Source organism: Stigmatopora argus, chromosome 10 (genome assembly GCF_051989625.1).
Source record: "Stigmatopora argus isolate UIUO_Sarg chromosome 10, RoL_Sarg_1.0, whole genome shotgun sequence".
Taxonomy (NCBI): Eukaryota; Metazoa; Chordata; class Actinopteri; order Syngnathiformes; family Syngnathidae; genus Stigmatopora; species Stigmatopora argus.
Genome location: NC_135396.1, coordinates 10,370,036 through 10,386,078, shown reverse-complemented (window position 1 = coordinate 10,386,078; position 16,043 = coordinate 10,370,036). Strand labels below are relative to the sequence as shown.

The following is a 16,043-nucleotide window of genomic DNA, read 5'->3' as shown; positions in this document are numbered from 1 at the left end:
TAAAAGCAACAACCCTGTGAGCATATTCAAGAGGCCAGCTGCTGTGGTAAAAGGCTAAGCACAGACTCATCCATGCTCTGCCTGCTGGAGATAATCTATTCTCCACAACACATCCTCAGGGTCGAGGGGATTTAGAGCATTACAGCGAACTTTGGGCCAGAGGTGGAGCACACGCTTAAATGGTCGCCAGTGCATCACATACATATAAACATCTATTTAAACTCACATAGGCGCCAACCATTAACCTACAAAGCCTTTATGGATGTGGGAGGAAAGATAAAGTATCTGGGGGAAAGCATAGATACATAAGCATTAATTGAGGGTAGTTGGCAGGCTCTTCAGGCCGCATCGTATTTATGGTGTATCAAAGAGGGTAGTAAAGTTTTAAAATGATATTCATTTGTGCTCAGATCATCAAGTTTTATATAAGGGGACAAACTAAACAAATGGGGAACCATGAAAATACTACTTTAATTTAATTGTGCCATACAAAACATCTGTAACAAGTAGATTAAGTCATATCACAAGTGCTAAATTTATATGTACCTGCCATAGTTTGTTTTGTTTTCTTGATATTTGAGTATGTACAATTGCCACTTTAGTAGTCTAATTCGATAATCTGTGCATGCAGCCATATCCTTTTTTTAAAGGTTTTTACGGTTTCTATAAGGATGTCGTTCCTTATTTTTCTTTTTTATTTATATAAATACACTATTAATGCTTATGGTTTCAGTCATTGATGGTGTAGTGGTTCATTTACCTGACTTTGGTGCATGCAGCGTGGGATCAATTTCCACTCAGTGGCAGTGTGGTTGGTTGTCTCTCTTCGTTTGTGCCCTTCAACTGACTGGCGACCAGTTTAGGGAATCGTTTTCCTTTTGTGTTTAAAAGAAAAAAAAGTTGAAAAGGCAACAAGGCAGAAGGAACAAACAATGTGCAACAGAAAAACAAGACTTTGGAAATCACCCTGACAGCAAATATGCAAGGACTGGCCCGAATGTTACAGCACTTAAGTGACAACAACTAAATACTAACTGTCTAGAACTGAAAGAAACTAGGGAACTCAATACAAGCAAACTGTCAAGATAACAAGGTACACCTGGACAAGGGAATGAGGGAATCTGATTGATTAACACCAGGGAAGAGGGTGTTGAAAACAGATGGAAATTAAAACATAATCAGTCATGAGATGAATGAGAGAGAAAAATCAACTGAAAACAAAGAAAACATCCAATCTATTATCCACTATTTTTGTTTTTCTCTGCATGATAGCTGGTACATTGCAACTTCAGAACTGATTTCATATAATTACTCCAAATACTTTTAACAAATATCTATATAAATTTAAATCAATTAATAAAAGGTACACAAAGAGTGCTCAACTCAAATGTTTTTTATATGGGGAAGCAGTTGTACTACTTGACATGAAACAAATCCAATAATAGAATTACCATCAATCTTATGGTATATTTCTTTGACGTTCTTCATGTTTGAAGCCATTGTAGATGAAATAGGGTGGATGTGTGATCTTCTATCACTATTTCATCGCGCATGACATCACACACGTCCGGTAGCACGTTTAGAAGAAAACAAGATCTTGCTGTGTCAGGTAGCCAGCAATGTTGAGATAACTTTGAAGATCGATTTTATTGCAGACGAGGCAAGGTTGGCCAGCAAAGGTTCAATAAATACTTTTTGATTGGTGATCGTTTCTATTTTTACTGACAACCATGATTCACGACAAAACAAATGAACTGTGGGAGAATTCCCGACACTGCTGTGTGTAGTTTGCCTGTTTTTCTCGTGCTTGTGTGGTTTTTTTCTGGGTCCTCCCATTTCCTCCCACATCCCATATGCATGGCAGGCTGGTTGGACACTCTAAATTTGGTATGCATTAGGTATAGGTATGAGCGTGAGCGTAAATGTTTTGGTTAACGTTGGTGTTTCTTCAGCAAAAACATAAATAAACCTTGTTTTATATTAGAAAATTATTTTAAAAAACATCTCATATTTCCACGGGTTTTTAAAAAAATCGAATTTCAAAGCTTTTCTGTTGCTTCTCTAATATTCACTTGGAACACTAAAGATTGAAATAGCGTTTCTCCCTGGCCCAGTGGACCTTAAATCGCTGCCATTTCGTGACAGAGTTGTTTGTTTCTATCCTCCTCTTCGTGCTTTATTCCAGTCTATAATTTTGTTCATCTCTCATTTGCATTTCTTTTTTCATAAAATGCAGGTTTCTTTAGATTTTGTGAATCAGTGACTAGGCAATGTCTAAACCCCTTCTTCAATTTCAGCCCCATTGCAGCGTTCCTATTACATTCCTTCTCTCGCTCAGTTTATCTTTGCACTTATTCATCCACTCAGTACACACAAGGCGGCAGGGCACTGTAGCAGATGCAGTTGACGTTCTGCACCAACGGAGCATAAGACTGCAGTTAGCCCGCTTGGCATGAAACAGAATGCCTCAGCACGAAACAGAGGTGAACACAGCAGGACTGAGAGCCCTCTGGAGCACTAGGGGCATCTCACATACTTGTCACGCCGTAGCTTCAGTTCCTCCGTGTCACCTATTTCTGTTCGCATACTGTTCTGCTTGCTCAGTCTGAGCTGAGTTCAATCATGTGTATGAAAAAAAAATATCCCTCCTTATTGTGTGACCAATTTTTATTTTTGTATTTTTTAAGAAATCAGCACGAGATGGGTCTTCAGTATTTATTATGTGTCGTAAGGTTGACTTCGGGTTATGGTGAAATGAACTTAGACTGGCGTAATAGAGCCAATACACAAGAAATTTGATGGATGGAATATGCAATTGGCTGGACACCAATTCAGGGTGACCCACCGTGACCCCTGAGAGAATAAGCGCCCCAGAAAATGAATGAACGAACACTGGATGGAAAATGTATATTTTTATGAGCCAACTATGCCATTAAAATCACACTAAAAGTTATAGTTGACTTTTGCTGTGTATAATTCTTGTCTGTCTCATAGATAAGAGATGCGTGTTTGAATTTCTAAAGGTACAGAGATGTGAATTTGTATGCACTCACAACACCTTTTCACTGATTTGTAGAAGTTTTCTACTTTCATTCAATACTTCTTTGAATGATTGAATACTATATATTATTACTATTATTAATATTCTATAGTAAATTCCAGTGCTATGGCATTTACCTCACTTTTTTCCACACAACTCAAGGAAGAAACTAATTGGCCACATTAATAATCATACATATCCAACTGATCGATAACTCAAATGTCTAATTAGCCAATCACATAGACATCGTCAAGATGGTCTGCTGCTGTTCAAAGCAAGTACTAATATGGTATGGCTGTTAGTTCCAGATGGGCTGGTCTGGGCATTTTAGAAACTGCTTATCGAATTGGATTCTCACACACAACTCTCTCTTGGGTTTTACAAGGAATGGGCCAAAAAGGAAAAACATCCAGTTCTGTGAACGATAGGACAGATAAAACTGTACAGTTGAGTGTGCAAACAATGGGAGTAATGTGTAGTGTGTAACCCAGATTAAGGACAAAGCAGGTGTCACTTCCATCAACTTGAACTCTTATGGCCATTTTCCTCTCGCCTCTGGGACCAGCAAGCCTTTTTCGCCATCGGACCTGCTCAAGTTTACTCCTAATCAAACCATTCTCTCTAAACCCTAGTAATGGTTACCCGTGAGAATGACTCTTGATCAGAAGTGTCTAAAATACTCAGACCAGCCCGTCTGGGACTAACAACCATTCCATGTTCAAAGTAACTTAAATTGCCTTTCTTCTCCATTCTGATGCTCAGTTGAATAGCAGCAGACCGTCTTAACCATGTCTACATGCCTGAATGCATTGAGTTGCTGTAATCTGATTGGCTGATTGGAAATTTGCGTTATCGAGCAGGTGGACAGGTCTGCCTCAACAAAGTGGCCGTTGCGTGTAGAAACCGGTACTTTTAGAGGGCATATGTAATCAAGGTAGTCCTGTTTGTTTCTCTTGACAGAAATAGACAGGCGGGCAAACAAAGAGCCAATTCGACTCGCTAACACAGTAAAATGAAGTGCCTGAAACATTACGGACAGCATTCATATCACCACCAGAAGGTAGAACTAAATAATAACAAGATAGATTCCTAATCGGTCATGCATTGGTCCAAGTGTGCTCAATGTTATGTCCTACTATTTTCTTTTCTTTTCAATTTAACTACAATTTTTAATGAAAATCTGATGTCAGACTAACTAACACTTTTTTTTGTTTTGGAATTTAAAAAAAAGACTGCTTTGATTAAGAGTTTGAAAGGTGTGCCTTGTTATTCTAGCACTATGCATTGTAATGTAACACATTCAGCTCAAGGCCCCACATAGACTGTATGTCTGACTAAGACAGCTCAGGGAAATCCCATGATGCTTCGGGTCAGAGGTTCTTCTTGAGTAAGCTCAAAGACGATCATAGGGCAAGCTGTTGTTTGGCTGTTTTCCTTCAATTCTGGTTAATCTGAAATAAAATCACTTGGCAGCCATACGTAGCCTGGAATCAGTCAAATGCGTGTGTTTCATTGGTTTTTCCCTGTAACATCATTGTACGTTCTGGGGAAAAAATAAAATAAATAAACCCATGTACGTACTACGTTTGCAAGATTATTTCATTCATCATATTGTAATCGTTAATTTTTTTTTTAGCTTACTGTCAATGAAATACAGTAGAAGGAAAAACCACGGCTGAAATCCCATTTTCCCCGTAACAGTGTATGATAACGTGTTCTGTTTTGTATATAGTGTGACTGGATTTAGTGTTCAATGATCTGTACTAAATTTACAGTGTTAAGAATTCAAAATAAGAAAATGAAAGCCCTTGTTGGCATATCTCTGCTCAGGCAGTGTTCTTCCATTCAATATAGTATACCATGTCGCCACAATTTCCCAATTGACTCTCTCTCTCTCTCTCTCTCTCTCTCTCTCTCTCTCTCTCTCTCTCTCTCTCTCTCTCTCTCTCTCTCTCTCTCTCTCTCTCTCTCTCTCTCTCTCTCTCTCTCTCTCTCTTTTCCTCTTCACAGGAGAAATATAAACCCTTTTCCATTTTATATTTTACAGTTACAGACATGACTTTATCCCACTGACGCTACGTTGTTGTTGTTTTTTTGCAGTAACGATTTCATGTCAAAAAAGTATGGTATTTTATTATTGTTACAAACAGGACTGTGTTCCAATTATGTATTTTACAGTTATGGCAAACAAGATGATTTTCTATAATCTGACAAAGATACCTTTCTGTGCCAATATTTTTAAAAGCAATAACTTTCCTTCAGTTATGTTTTCTCAGTCTCGGTCCTCTCTATTGCCTCTGTTATCCTGTTCCCTTTTACTGAAAGAGAGTCATGCACGTTAATTAGGAAATTGAGTCTTAATCACTGTGGCCGCTTCACATCTCCTACACTGCGACGATGCAATACATTTGAAATGCCGTATTTACAGTACAAAGCAACTCACGTTCCAACTGTGATACTTTTCACTTCAATGAAATGCAACATGATTTGTAAATTACAGCTCATAGCTTAATCTGAAGAGCCGGTAAAGGCAATCCATTTCAAGTGTGTACTTCACTTGATACATTTCTAAGTATTAAAACACGGGAAAAAATATTTTTGAAAGTTGGGTAATGCATCCCAATCATAATCAGTAAATGAGCAGGAAATTGGTTCTATAGTACTTTATATTATTATATTTATGTCAGATTGTTAGGGGGGCAGCCTCACAGTGGGGGACCTGGGTTTAAATCCAGGTCGGTCCACCTGTGTGGAGTTTGCATGTTCTCCCTGGACCTGTGTGGGTCTTCTCCGGGTACTCCGGTTTCCACATTCCAAAAACATGCATGGTAGGCTGATTGAACACTCTAAATTGCCCCTAGTTAGGAGAGTGAGTGTGAATGGTTGTTTTTCTCCTTATTGCCCATTGAGTTCACCTGTCATTTCCCCGCCCCTAGTGTACCTCCTGCTTGCTGCCTCTTGTGCAACCCACGTGTTTCTGATTATCTCATCAACCCATGTCTGTCTTTTGAAACCCTGTGTGTTTGTCAGTCCTTGTCATGCTCATCTCCATGATTGCACAATATTGCATATTTGTATGTATTCACCTACATGAAACAGCTACTGCAGCCATTTAAAAGCTGGTCAGCTGTATAAGGCCGCCTAATAGTGTAATGGTTCACTCACCTGACTTTATTGGGGGCAGGTACGGGCTCGATTCTCGCTGGTGGCGGTATGATTGTGAGTAGGAATAGACGTTTGTTTCTCTCTGTGCTCTATGGCTGCCTTTCGCCCCAAATCATCTGGGATAGGCTCCGGCAACCCCCGCAACCATTACAAGGATGTGCAAGACCTAAGATAAATGAATCAATGATCTGGATAAATCTTTCTACACATTCAACCCTCTCACTTCACCTAAAGGACCAAATACAGCTGTTTCAAGTAACAGACGTAACGAGAAGAGCAAATGTATCACATTCTATCAATATGCTGTACATTAATTGCATACAGATAAAAGAATATATGTACAACATTAAGAGTGTTTGCTCCCATATAAGCCATGTAGCCTATATGTGACACTGGCTTCTTCAATCCATTTTTGTAATTGCTTATTATTATAGGCTCACCCATGGATATGCTGGTGAATACAATATCATTAAAAATCGACTGGATGTCTTAATAATTACAACATAATTTAATCTATGATTCATAACAAATTCAATTTTGTGGTCTTCACAACTCACTCAGCTAGTTGACATACTCAGAACTCCACCTCATTACAGTTTGGCTCTTGGTAGGAAGTGATTTCCGAAGAATGGGTAACGAAAACAAAGTTCCTGCCAAGCCCTTTTCAATCTAGAAATTTATCTCATGTTTGGGCACAAATTGAATCACCTGGAGGAGTTATGACAGGAGCACAATCTGTGGAGAGTTAGTTAGAGAAGCGAGCACGGATGGCTTGTTATGAGGAAGATAGTAAAGTGAGAAAAGGTGGAGCAGGGGACGTAACAAGGATACACATAAGTGTGCCTCTGTGTCTGTGCATGTGTATAAGGGATGAAGCAAGAGAATTACAGTGGGATAGATCAGAACATGTTGAGAAGCGCTTTTGGCTTTTCTCTGAGGATAAAGCTTTTCCGCCTTGTGGTGCTGATTCCCGCAATGAAGCTGTCCCTGGTGCTGAATCGGCTCTTAGAGTTTTTTCCCCCCTTCCACTCTTTACCTCCCAACTTTCAGTCACCACATTTTATAACTATTCTGTTTTGTTCCAAGTCAACCTCTTCATTTGTTAACACATCCTGGTGACAGTGACAAAAACATTCTCCCATGATGATATAATCATAAGGATAAATTACAATAATGGGTTTTACTTGATGTAACATTTCACAGCCAAAACATATTTCTAAACATATTGATAGCAGTTTTCAGGAATTAGTAAACTAGAAAGTCCAAATTTTACAATTTGGAGTGCATTTTAAAAGTCACACAGGTAGTATGAAAACATGTTTCAGAATCAAATGACAAATGACTTTGATCATTCTTGCTAGCAGGTGAAGGATAAGTTCAGGCTTGTGTTTTTGTGTAGTCAACCGAAGTCAATGAGAAAAGCAATAATAGTGACCATAAAGCCAGAAAAACAGTTTACTGCTCACAGCAACATGGGTCATGAAAATCAGTGAAGTCTAGCTAATATTAATGGGAAGAGACTCCTCATCTCCATGGCAAACACAATGAGTCTTTAATTATCACTTTGCCACCAAATGATATTTATATGCTGAATTATTTTAAGCAAAAAAGAAAACAACAACATGCATCTAACTTTCCATCTATTTTCCAGTTGTTGTTTTTTCATCAACATGACAAGCCATAATCTCAGGTTAACTTTTTACATGTATTACAGTACTTGGTGCTACAATTTGCTTATTTAAGATCAAACTAATTTCTAGGTTTGAACGCTGAAGCAAATTTGATCCTTTCAGCCTTATAAAGAAAATTATGGTCGATAGTAGTTGGTAGTATAGGAGAATTAATCCAAATCCCATAAATAATCTGTCCAATGCACAGCATGGATGAAGAAAAAAAAGGGTATACTCACTGGGATGTCTTTTGGTTAAAAACTTGTTTCCAGAGATCAAAATAAGCAGCTATGATTTCTCCATCAGTGGTTTGAATAAACCACCACATATTTAGACTGTGGATTACAGTATCAAAATAGCTATTTTTTGTTATACGGTTATTCGAATTTGATCACACACTAATACATGTGACACATGAAACTATCATGTCTTTCCATAATATACAGATAAATATGTATGCCTCACTCCTCCCACCTGTCAGTATACGCTAACAATGTATTTGTTCAACTGATTGCCAGATAAAACAAGAGAGAAAGAACTGTTGGAACATATTTTCTTCATTTTTCCCCCATCTCTGAAGTCTCATCATCTGCAATCATCAAATTATTTTCTTCTACATAAATTACCCAATGTGTAGCTATAATTAGATAACTGATGGGCAAAATGGAGGGGGGGCCTTTCAAAAAAATCAGTGTTGGGGTACTTGTGATTACAGTAATCGCAGCTATTATTGTACAAATCCAGCCTTGTTTGTTTCATGGTTGAATTCCATCTGCATAACCCTTAATCAAAAAAACAAATGTCATTTTATGCATGCTGTTTAAAAAAAATCACTTGGGGAACATAGCTAATCTACATCCCCTAGTGGCAAGTTCTATAATTGTGACGATGCCCTTGAGATGTAACAACTCAATTCAGCAGTGTGATTTGTTCTACCACCGTTTGTGCATTTTTGGGTAAAATAACACATAATATTATCTTGACAAGACTTTTAAACAAGTGTATCTTAATTTTGTGTGAGCTCCATCAGGCGAAATGAAGTATTTTCTGCTTTTCTTTGAATTTGAATAAAATGAATAGAACTATGTAAGAAATTTGGCTGCTTTTCTCTTAATTGATTTGTTTATTTATTTTTTAATTTTTTTTATGTGTACCTTCATCCAGGACAGTTTCCTCGCGTCGCGGTTTCGATCCTAGTTTGGTCCTCACTGTGTGGATTTTGCATGTTCTCCCTGGGCTTGCATGGTTTTTTTTCCCGGGTACTCCGGTTTCCTCCACATCCCAAAAACATGCAGGATCGAACACTCTAAATTGCCCTTTGGTAAGTATAAATAGTTTTCTGTCTCAGTGTGTCCTGCAATTACCTGGCCATTAATTCAAAGTGTCACCTGCCTGGTGCCTGTTGTTAGCTGGGAAAACGATCCGGTAGAATTACACGTCGAGTACTACTACCGTGTATGGCAAACATAGAGTTAATATTTGAAGTTCGATATTTTTAGACTATTAAAAAAAACACTCTTTCAGGCGATCGCCTCGTGTCAATTCACTGTCGGCAGCGGGGCATCGACAGACGGACGATTCAAAGAGGGGGAGGACGCAGACTAGGTTGTGGCGTTTGTGTGGGTGTATCAGCTGCCGGGACGAAGCCCACCTAGCCGCACTGTGTGAAAGTAACTGCAGGCGGGGCCATTTAGGCAGCTCGCTCACAGGACCGGAGCGGACGGACCCCATTCTATCAGGAATAAGACCGAGCGGCGGACCGTTACCAAAGGCTCGACCCCCCCACTTCAATATTGCTCGCCATAGACTCCACTGTAATTCTCCCATCAATTGAGACGGACGACCGGTCAAGACAAAGTCACTTGCGAGGCGGAAAAGGAGCAACGACCCGTGGGAGAGCATCCTCTGGATAACCTTGTGGCGGATCCCAAATCTATTAAGCGCCACCGGGGGAGGATATCATTCCTTCAGGGGTGTTGTTGCAAGAGCTTGCAAATGGCCGAACTCTGCTGTTGGGACAGTCGTGCACTTGGATCTGGGAGGTGACATAAAAAGAAAGAAAAAGCACGCGCCTGCCTTTGACAAGGAATCAGACTCCACGCTTTTCCCCCCTCGCCGTCATTGCCCTGCTTGTCATTGTCTATCGAACCAAGTGCGCGTTTCCAGGGATAACGCTCTGATTTGCCGATAAATGGGCGACTGAAATGGTGTTTGCGATGTTTTCTCCGCTCTTTTAGGGGGATCAAAAGCGAGCGCTGGGTTTCTGAGGGGCTGCTCCCCCAGCGGGTACCGCACCTCTTTTACTGAAACTCGACCGATTCGCCTCACGTGGCAGAAAAAGCCCCCAAAGTGACAGCGAGAAGACGGGAAATTGAAAAGTGGACATCGACTCGATAAATGCTTCTGATCAGGAGTGGGATTAATTCACGCATTTTTTGAATGAAGGGGATTGTGCACTTGGTCTGACAAGAGTGGAGATACCTGGAGAAATAATAATAAGGCGAGGGAGACGCACAGGTATGGCATTTTAATACCTTCATTACTACTTTTTGATTATTGCGCAGTTTCTACCACTCTCCATTTGAGGAGAGCACGTTGAAGATCTGAGGGAACCAGAGGAGGCACGATGGGGAGATAATGGCGCTGGGGTTCTTCTCCCACACGCTCGAGATGATGCGATGGTATCCAATGTGAAGACTGGAAGCAAATGGGGCAGTGGGAAGTGGGATAGGAGGGAATTCTCTTTTTTTCTTTTTTTTTAATTCTGAGACTTGAGCAGAGATTGTAGCATTTCTGCCTTATAATTTGGGGGTACAGGGTGTGAGTCTCAGTTTTTGGCTTTGCTACATTTTGCTCCTTCAGCTCCTTGTCACATTTCACAAGCAAACACGTGCGGAATAGCCAAGTGTCCATATCATTGTGAATTGTCTTGGTAATGTGGATTTATTCCCTGCTTTGGGCCGGTAATTAGTCTTAGGTGTTTACCACCTAACGCCCCAAGTCATCCTTCTTATAGACACTAACAAGGACACCCATTATAAATCATGAATGGTTGGCGTTTTCAGATATTCTTGGATGGAAGACTGGATCAAGTATTCACTGTAAGCGTATTGGTGAGTGCATAATTAAACAAGTTAAAAGGGCAGACTGCCCCAGAGGACAAGTGACAGCCTTGTGGAGGGTAGAGGAGATCTGGGGTGACTTAAAATGAGTTGTCAGGGGAAGAGGGCAGATGGAATACAGAGATGCACAAGGGAGAGGAGATGGGCCAGGTGATAAGGGAGTCGTGTTTATGGGAGGGGAAAGGAAGGCATAATGATAGCAGAGTAGAGGATTTCTGGGCAGGTGAGTGGTGAAAACAAGGGAGCATGGTGGTGGATAATCATGAAATGGAATTGGGGGGAGGAGGAGTGGGTGGTTGTCTGGGGGAGGTTAATGGTGGAAGCTGCCCAAAAGACACTGTGGAGTAATAGCAACTATTGGCAAGTATTGCAGCTTGCATTAAAAGCTTCAGCAGCAGAGAGCTATAGGGGCCAAGTTTACAAAACAATGCTGTGCTGTAGCTACTCTTTGATATTATTATCTAATGGTCTGCTGGGTAATGGCTCTTGCTGCACCACAAGGAGACAGATAGAGAATATAGGGAAGCACAGAAGTGGAAGGTAGAGTGGCAAACAGCCAACAATCTGCATACTTTGCTGTGTCAGCCGTCAGTTTTGCTTTACTGCTGGATTTGCTGCATCTTAAATTGGCCCATTTGCATTTTGATGGGATTTTTTTGTCATAAAACAAAGTATGTATAAAAACACAAAAGACACTGAAAAAAGTATTTCATCCCACTTCTGTATCTAAAACCTATTTTCGCTCTTTTTAGACATTGTTCCATTTGTAGTCTTAATTTGCATTTCCTGAATCTAGAGCTGAAAGACATTTTCACCAAAATAACACAGCCCGAAACAGACTATTTTTTATGCAGTCAAAACTGCAAATTCTATTCAACCATATGATTCGCTAAAAGGGAGGCGATGAGACTTACAGCGGGATCACCAGGGAGTAGTACGCATACTCAGTCTCTGACTGGCATAGCATTGAGCACATGAGGAGGTGTGTCCTTTAATGAAAGCGCATTGTGTGTAAGGCGTTACATCCTTGTCCTTAATACATCAACTAGTGATGTCCCCATCTGATACTCAACATTGATATTGGTGCCCGATACGACTATTTTTGGAGAATTGGACAGCAACGGATTTGGTCCCAAGACCACATTCTATCCAGTAGTTGTGTGTGTTTTAGTACCATCGTGCTTTTTGGCTGCTGTAAATCAAACAACTAGGTAGGTAAACATGTTTGCTAAGTGGGGGTACATCTCTTCATAAACTAATGACGGTAACAGATTATCGTGTAATATCATAAAGAAAGTGATTCATCATTTACTGGTTACATTATATTTCCTGGTATAAAAATATGGGCATTGGTTTTGCACTGGATTGGTATTGACTCAACATAGAGAAAAAAATCGGATTGGATCGGAAGTCAAAGATTTAGTATCGGTAGATAACGAGGATGAATGTGAATTAATGCACTTTCTTACCTTACTGTGGGAGTATGCATGTTCTCTCCGTGCCTGTGTAGGTTTTTTGTGGGTACTCCTGTTTCTTTCCAGATTCCAAAATCATGCATGGCAGGTTGGGTGAACACTAAATCGTCCGTGGGTATGAGTGTGGCTGTGAATGGATGTTTTTCTCCGATTGGCTGGCCACCGATTCAGGGTGTCCCTCGTCTGGTCTTGTAGTTAGCTGCAGAAAATGAATGAATGTTTTTCCTGAGTTTTGAGGTCCTATGTCTATTCTTTTTAGTTGAAGATATCCTAGAATTAATTTGAGTGCAACTGTAATAGTGACAAAAAATGTGAATCTGGTGTACGGTAAATTAAATGATAATTTTTTGAGCGGGCTATTAGCAGTACTATACGCAGTTCACCTCAAAGACATCAAGTCGCTCTGTGTGGGCCAATTGTAGTTGCCTGTGTAATGTCTCACATGGAGCTTGCTGAGGCGGCCGCATGCTTCCATGTTGGTTGTTGTTCCATGTGACCCTGAACAGAACATTGCACATGAATGAATGAATTTGTCTACAGCTGGGTACTGAGAAATGTTTGGCAACAAGCAATCACCACCATTTTAATTTGAATTAAAGAAGTATTTTGTTGGACATGATGAAAGTAACATGGATTTTTTAAGATGTTAAATTGAATAAACTGCATTTCCTTTGTCTTGTTGAAGACAAAATAATTAAGATTGAGATTTTCTAAAGAATTACATTAAGAATCACTTGTTAGAAAAGAACATAAGGCCATATTGCCTTTGCTGTGGTCCACCTTGAATTCATCTGGCGGACTTTTCAATATAGAACACATCGATATGGGAAAGTGATGAGTACTGACCTGTGGTCAAGTATCAATATGGGAATGATTTAAGAGTTCAAGCTCAGGAGTAAAAGGGCATGATTTTTGCTTCATATACTATTGAGCCTAAACATTGTGCTAAATAGTGAGGAAAATACGGTGAATGCCTAAAATTGTTCGTAAATCTTTAGCTGCTTTTTTTAATTGCCAATGAAGCAGTGGGATAACAAGTAAAAAGACCGAATAATTAAAAAGTAACACAGTTTAAAAGTGTCTATTCATCCCTAAAATGCATGATTTGTTCAATTATTAAGTCACCAAGGATTGAATGGTTAAAAAAGAAAATATCCCTGCACCTTATTCATCATGTTCACAATTTGTCCATTTCTTTGTACGAGCAACCTTCAACAGCGAATTATTCTGTATTTGCCATGTTGAAAAATCCATCTTTGCTCGTCAACGTTACATTAAATAATTATGTTGAAAATCTTTCATTTCTAGAACATGATACGTGTAATTATATGTTGTGTCTCCATAGAGAGTGAAGCCTCCTCTCACAAGAATTTGTGTGGAAACTCAATCATTGTACTTGTAAATAGAGCAGGAAACACAAAGGATGGATTTTGTTTTTGACCTACATCAAGCTCTGAGGTTCAAGGCAAACAGATTTGATTCATCAGGTGATTACATACTAAAGGAAAAATAGGAATGAGAGCGTGAGAGGAAAATATTTCAGGCGCGAAGGTCACATTGACAGAAAATACCCATCTCATGCATACTGCTTGTGCAATGATTTCGTGCTGTGTAACATTGCATTAGTTCTGTTTTAACATTTAGCCAGAAATACAATTCATAAAGTATGGTGACCATTTTCAGGCTTACTCGTGGCCTGCAGTGTTTTCATTTCAGCTCATTTGAAATGAAGTCCTAAAGGGATGGGAGGGGGCAGGTACATGATATTGCTTCAGTCAGTGAAAGGCACACATTTGTAATAGAGAAAGAGTGTGATGATGAGAAGGATTTTACTTCCTTAAATTCAAGTGAATTAGGAGAAAATTGAAGTAGTGTGCTGTAGATAATTGCCATTAAGAAAGAGAGACCTTAGTGTTAAAATCTAATTTGAAGTACCACATTTTCCACACTATATCTTGCATCATTTTCATTTTTTGGTTAGGCCTGCCACTTATACCCAGCGTATGTTGTTTTTTATCTATTGATTAAAAAAAGGCTGTTGTTCTTTATATTACTTGAACATAATGTTTTTTGTTTGTGTATGGCAAGTTAAAAATCAACTCATATATACTCCAGTGCGACTTTTACATTTTCCCCTTTCATTGTGCATACTTTGGGTAGCGTGACTTTCTATGCTCAGGTGCGACTTATAGTCCCAAAAAATACGGTAGTTAGAATCCAACATGGACTTGGTAGGAATAAATCAAGTAGAAAGGGGAAATGAAAACCAAGTTGCTATTCAGTCTGAGGTGGCAATTGCCGTTTTATGGTTTGGTACGGTGAGACCAGATGACATCTTCACGATGTTTTCAACAAAGCGACACAGTGTCCACTATAGGAGGGGTTTAAATGTCGACACTGATATGTGTGTGTCTACACGCGCTCTGTGACAGATGCTGGCTCATTGGCACATCTCCAGCTCACCAGGGAAGAGCGAGTGAGAGATGATGCTGAGCGTGTGGAGAAAAAATGAAAGGTGCAGGAAAGGAGAAAGGACTGATGCCAAGAGAGACGGAAAGCACAAGGGAGCGAGTAGTGTGCTGAATGCCAAGCAGCATGCTCGAAGAAAGGTGCTGTGTTATGCTGATATATCACTGCTGAGTCAAACCACTGCATCCTGTAAGTTACCAAAATGCATCTCTAGGGATGACAGTTTTGCATCCTCACTTTTTATTTATTAGCTTCTTTTTTATTTATTTTACCTTAGCAGAAAGAGAAATTGTTTATTTTAGGATGTATTTTCTTCCAGGTAAAAAAAATAATAACTTGAACTGGTGTGTTTGGGAAAAAAATATAAAGAAGAATGGAGATCTCTGGGGATGGCAGTTTTACATCCTTACTATTTATTCATTAGATTCTTTTTTTTTACCTTTGCAGAAAAATAAATTGTTTATTTTAGCATATATTTACTTTTCCATAAAAAAATAATAACTTAAGCTTGTGTGTTTGTCGCAAAAAAGAATGGAGCCATTTAATCAATGATATTCACTTGCAAACATACACGTTTCTGGAGATTTTTTTCTCTAATACTATAAGATCAAATACATTTTCTTTTAAACCTAATAATGCCTTGTCTTCTTGCTGCAGACCTAAATCGGTGTTAAACATTACTATTAGATGAATGACAAAAGAAAATGCTTTTGCCAACAATGTCAACTAAAATGTCAAGAGAGCACAACCAAATTGGGACCATAACCATTACTGGTTATAGGGCATAATTACCATCGCCTTCTACGGAAGCTGGCTGCAGGAAAAGCCTTAATTGCTGAAGCAGTGGAAGCAAAAGCTTTAAAACTCATTGCACAGCAAAGTGGTAATATATAATATGAATTAAGGGTGGTCGCTACAGATAAAAACGTAGAGGGCCCTCATAATGGTTTGGGAATGACATTACTATTACATCAATTTGTCTCTGCTTTAGAGTTCATTCATTCATCTTCCATACCGCCCATCCTCGATTAGGTTGTGGGGGTTGCTGGAGCCTAACCCAGCTGTCGTCGGGTGAAAGGCAGACTACACCCTAGTCTAGTCG

The 16,043-nt window shown here is 39.5% G+C and overlaps 1 protein-coding gene and 2 long non-coding RNA genes across 7 annotated transcripts in view; 1 reads left to right on the top strand and 2 right to left on the bottom strand.

Moving 5' to 3' along the window:
* The window catches only part of LOC144083860 (uncharacterized), a 32,079-nt gene extending 25,800 nt beyond the window's left edge, over positions 1-6,279 (bottom strand). Inside the window, exons 1-2 of one of the 2 annotated variants that reach the window (XR_013303648.1) lie at positions 6,206-6,279; positions 761-875 (exon numbers count right to left, since the gene is read on the bottom strand). This is a non-coding gene — a long non-coding RNA (uncharacterized LOC144083860). Of the gene's footprint in view, positions 1-760; positions 876-966; positions 988-6,205 lie in introns of those variants that run through there. The other variant, XR_013303647.1, reaches the window with a different exon arrangement.
* Positions 6,280-9,427: 3,148 nt separating this feature from the next.
* Positions 9,428-16,043, top strand: part of LOC144083602 (leucine-rich repeat and fibronectin type III domain-containing protein 1-like protein) — a 75,308-nt gene continuing 68,692 nt past the window's right edge. For 3 of the 4 annotated variants that reach the window (XM_077611581.1, XM_077611582.1, XM_077611579.1), the window contains exon 1: positions 9,428-10,392. The gene's annotated coding sequence lies outside the window, so the exon portion shown is untranslated. Of the gene's footprint in view, positions 10,393-14,904; positions 15,131-16,043 lie in introns of all 4 variants that reach the window. The other variant, XM_077611580.1, reaches the window with a different exon arrangement.
* Positions 12,573-16,043, bottom strand: part of LOC144083664 (uncharacterized) — a 69,141-nt gene continuing 65,670 nt past the window's right edge. Inside the window, exons 3-4 of the long non-coding RNA XR_013303593.1 lie at positions 12,856-12,970; positions 12,573-12,671 (exon numbers count right to left, since the gene is read on the bottom strand). This is a non-coding gene — a long non-coding RNA (uncharacterized LOC144083664). The remainder of the gene's footprint in view (positions 12,672-12,855; positions 12,971-16,043) is intronic.